Source organism: Mustelus asterias, unplaced genomic scaffold (assembly GCF_964213995.1).
Source record: "Mustelus asterias unplaced genomic scaffold, sMusAst1.hap1.1 HAP1_SCAFFOLD_900, whole genome shotgun sequence".
Lineage (NCBI taxonomy): Eukaryota > Metazoa > Chordata > Chondrichthyes > Carcharhiniformes > Triakidae > Mustelus > Mustelus asterias.
Genome location: NW_027590846.1, coordinates 137,152 through 142,458, shown reverse-complemented (window position 1 = coordinate 142,458; position 5,307 = coordinate 137,152).

Below are 5,307 nucleotides of genomic sequence, written 5' to 3'. Positions count from 1 at the left end.
CCAAACTGGATAGACACGTGATCCTGCATCAAGGCATGCTTCCATTCTAAGTCTAGACAATGAATACACCTATTTATAAAGTTGCAATGTGTCTTCCCGCATAAGAAACTTCCTGATATGAATTTTGCTAACTATAGGGTTCCCGGGTTTTGGTTCTGAACTATTCACCTTTACCATCACAGCTTGCGGTAACTTGCCTTCGGCTAAAGTGAACAATGATTCAGACAATTCTTAAAATATATTTAAAATATCAGCATATATGTTTTAAATCATAATTACTTGTTTAATTTTCTTACTGCATTCACATGTGTGTAACCTATTCTCTTAACTTCCAATCTTGTTTTAAGAATAATTTAACTCTTTGCTAGTAATTCTGTCAGTGCCTTAAGGTTTACTGTCTAAAAACCCTATTAACGGGTTAGAAATTTCCCACATCGGACAAGTTATGTGAGTGAGCAACAGGGTGGTTCCTGAAGTATAATGTGGGGAAGAAATTATTCACTTTGGTTGTAGGAATGGAAAACAGAATATTTTTTAAAAATATGTGAAAGTTGCTGAAGTTTGTGAGGGTGGATAATTAGAGTGCAGCCAGAATAGTGTTGGAATACTCTGTTCTGGAGGTAACAAAGGCATGAATAAGACTTATGGCAGCAGATGAACTGAGGTGGGGCAGAATCAGGTAAAGCTAGAGAGATGGATATAAGCAGTCTTTCTGATGGCGAGAATATCAACAGCAACAACTTGCATTTATATAGCATATTTAACATAATAAACTATTGCATGGAGTTTCACAAAGGAATTTTAGAACAAATTATGACACCAAGCCATAAAAGAGACATCAGTGCAGATTACCAAAAGCTTGGTCAAATTGGTAGATTTTAAGCAGTGGTAACAAGGAGGAAAAAGAGGCAAGGATGTAGAGAAATTTACTGAAGGAATTCCAGAGCTTAGGCCTAGGCAACTGAATGCATGGCCTAAAAGAGTGGAGTGACTAAAATCAGATATGCTCAAGAGGTTGGAATTAGCAGACGCAGGTATCTCAGAGGATTGTAGGGCTGGAGGAGATTACAGAGGTAAAGAGGTAAACCATAGAGGAATTTGGAAACAAGGATGGGAATTTTAAAATGGTGGCATAGTTTAACTGGGAGCCAATGTAGGTCAGCGAACACAGAGGTGCTAGGTGAATGGTATTTGATACGAATTAGGACATGGGCAGAAATGTTCTGAATGACCTCAAATTAATAGAGGGTAGAATGTAGAAGGCTGTCCAGGAGGGCATTAGAGTCATCAAGTCTGGAGGTAACAATCTCATGTGTGAGTGTTGAAAGGCAAAAGCACTGAAGCAGGGGATTGGAAATCTTAATGACCAAACAGATATATGTTTTAAAACTTAGCTCAGGGTCACATATGACACCGAGGTTGTGAAAAGTGTGGTTCAGCCTCATACATTTTCCAGGAGAGAGATGGAATCCATGGCAAGGCAACAGAAGTGGTGGCAGGGACCAAAAACAATAGCTTCAGTTTTCCCAACATTTAATTGGAGGAAATTTCTGTTTGTCCAATAGTGTCAATAAGTGGTCTGACAATTTAAAGATGGAGGGTAGAGAGAAAGTGGTGACGTAGAGCTGGTCTGTTTTGGATGAAGTTGTCAAAGGGAATGGTGTAGATGAAAAATAGGAAGGGTTCAATGATAGAACTTTCAGGCACACCAGAGGTAACTATGCAGAAGGAACTGAAGCCATTGATGGACATGAGTTGGCTACTCTTAGATAAAAATGGAATGAGGTGAGTGGGGTCCCTACCAGCTGGATAATGGTGGGAAGGAGTTTGAGGAAAATAGGTGATGAACTGTGTAAAAGGCTGCAGACAAGTTGAGAAGGATAAGAAGAGATTTGTTTACCTTTGTCACAGATACGTAGGATGTAATTTGTATCTTTTGTAAGCCATTTTGGTAGTGAGGCAAAACTAGAAACCTCTTTGAAGAGTTTTAAGAATGGGGCTAAATTTTATGGCCCTCTGCTAGGCATGTTTTTGGCATGGGTTGGCATGTAAAATATGATGGGTGGCTTGCCCACTGCCTTCCCGCCCACCGTGCCCATTCCCCATAATACCGCGGATGGGTGGGTAAGATGCCTGCTGGCTCACTCTTAGGCCTGTTGAGGTCCTTAATTGCCCCTTAATTGAGCAAATAAGGGCTTAATTCTGCCTCCACTGCCATAATACGGTTGGTGGATGAGAGTGGGCAGACTGATTTTTCACCAACTTGGGTAAACAAAAGCAGGAAGGAGAGGGGATACCTCTTTTGGGGAGTGTCCCATGCGGATTGCCGGCACCCCATCCCAACCCCCACCCCCTCGAAGATGGAATCCCAAACAATGGTTTGTGCCTCTCTCCGGCCTCCAAAATCTGACCCCTACCCTTTTTTAAGGTGGGGTATTCAATTTCTCCCTGCCCTAAAATGCCAGACTTACCTTGGTCTGGTGTCATGTTGCCTTTTTTGAGGGACTGTTTTTAATTCCAGCAGTGTCCACTACTGAATTCTGGTGCTGCAGGGGCTACCAGTCAATCCCACTCTTCAGGACTTGCTCACACTGAGGGATGAAAGTCCTATGCCGAGCTTATTAAGCCCTCATGTAACATATTTCCTTTATGGACAACCTTTTCTAAAGTCGGTCAGTTGGCGCGAAAGACTTTTCTAATGGGGGTGGAGAACAACACACACATTGCTACCCCTGCCCTGTAAAATTTACCACGTGGAGTACCAGGTAAGATGGGCACATGCTTGAGAGGCAACAACACAATCAAGAAGTTTGGAGAGGAAAGGGAGGTTGGAGATGGAAGATTAACATTATCACCGAACATGAGGGCCAGAAAGAGAAGTTGGGCAGTCAGTAGTTTATTGGGAATAGTACCAAGCAGTGGGCGTGATGGACAAGATGAGCTTGGAGAGGACATGATAGGAAGTCAAATAGGAGAAAGAAACAAGATCAGGGATAGGGCAGGGGAGTGCCTTAGGGGAAATATGACCTGGTTCCTGGGAAAGGGAGGGAAATGACAGATGCATTGGATTGGATTGGTGATAAATCCATGAGCTCCTCAAATTTGTCATTGGAGGCGAGGGTGGGGAAGACAAAGGAGAGGAGGTTAAGAAGAACATGGAATTAGAAGCTTAGCTCAGGATCAAATAGGATGTTGAGGTTGCGAAGTCAGTTTAAACCCAAGGCAACATCTGGGGAGGGGGACTGAACTGATTGAAATGCTAAGAGTCTGTGGCAAGGGATAGCGACCAGGAGTGGATGTTAGGTAAGCAGGTTGACAGCACAGAGAGAGTGGATGGTCAAGAGAGGTGCCATCAGAACCTTAATCCATGTTAACAGGATGGGGAAGGGATGGGAAGGTAAAAATACTCCTGTTTCTCATGACCATACAAAAATCATTTTAAACTTAACTTTTTGGTGCTTCTTCTGTTATAAAACTTGGCATAATGTCCAGGGTATGTTTTAGCCAGAATTGCAACTAGACTCTTATGTATGTCTTAAGTCCTTGAATTACACTTTAGGACAGCCTATCATCTGTAACAGGAGAGTGCTCTGACCACCCAGAAGCAAATTTCTTTGAGGATGTTGGCTACCAATCTAAACCAGGATTAACCCAGTTTTAATCAGCTGCAAATCAAAACAGAAGAAAGAGGAGCAGGAGTTGACCATTCAGTCCATCGACCCTACTCTACCATTCAAAAGGATCATGGCTGATCATCTACCTCAACTCCTGAGAAGAAGAGCACTTTTACATTTTGAACAGAGAATATGGAACTGATACGTAAACTTGGTTAAAGGGGTAAAATTTTGAGTCTATGTATCAAATCTTTATTTGTTATTAACACAAAATGTGGCAACACAAGTCTCAGTAAAGATGTTGTATCTTTGTGTCACTTGTAAACAATGTTATTTTGATGAAATTGATGCACAGCTTTTCTGGCTTTTTACTATAGCAAAAGGATTTGAAATTTTTTTTTCATGAAGATAGGATCCCTTTGCGGTATCACAAAATAATTCTGTTATATTTCATCCTAAAATGAAGGTTGCCTGGAATAGTGAAAAAAAACACTTGTTCTTTCGTTATCTCATCTCACTTGAATTTTATGCATAGTATTTAGTGGTTCGTGTCTGTATGCTATGTGCCACTCGTAACGTATTAGCATGGATGGAGGATCGCTTAGCTAATAGAAAACAGAGAGTCAGCATAAAGTTGGCAAAATGTGACAAGTGAAGTGCCGCAGAGCATTCAATGATTTACAAATTAATATTAATGGGTTGGTTGAAGGGATTGAATGTATGATTGCTAAATTTGCTGATGATACAAAGAGAGGTAAGAAAGTAAATTGTGAAGTGGATGTAAGGAATCTGCAAAGCGATATAGATAGGTTAAGTGAATGGGGGAAAAAAACTGGCAGATGGAGTATAATATGGGAAAACGAGCATAGTGTCCACTTGGGCAGGAAGAATAGAAAAGCAGCATAGTATTTAAATGGAAAGTGATGACAGAATTCTGAGAAACAGAGGGTTTTGGGTGTCCGGATACATAAATTAGGAAAAGTCAGCATGCAGGTATAGAAAGTGATTAGAAAGGCAAATGAAATGTTGTTTATTGCAAGGGGAGTGGAATATAAAAATAGGGGTATTTTGCTATGGTTGTAAAGAGTGTTGGTGACACCAACTTGTCTGGTGTTTTGTGTACAGTTTTGATCTCTTTATTTAAGAAAGGATCTAAATAGATCAGAAGCAGTTCAGAGAAGGTTCACTCAACCTATGTGGGATGGTGCGGGGGGGAGGCATTATCTTATGGGGAAACATTGGATGGGTTGCACCTGTATCCATTACAGTTTAGAAGAATAAGAGTTATACTTACTGAAACAGATGTGATCCTGAGGGGAATTCGTCCTGAAAGGATGAATTCTTAAAAGATGTTTCATCTTGAGGGAGAGACTAGAACCAAGAAGAACAGTTTAAAAATAAGGAGTCTTCCATTTCAGGTGGAGATGAGAATTTTTTTTTCTCTTAGAGGATCATGATTCTTTGGGACTCTTTTCCCCAGAGAGCAGTGGAGGCAGGATCATTGAATATCTGTAAAGCAGAAGAATTCTTGACTAACAAGGGAGTCAAAGGTTATCGGGATAGGTGTAAATGTGGAGTTTAGGCCACAACCTGATCTGCCCATGATCTTACTGCAAGGCAGAGTCACCTCAAGGGCCCGAATGGCCTGTTGCAGCTCCTAATCCGTACATTTATATGTTCCAAAATTCATTTT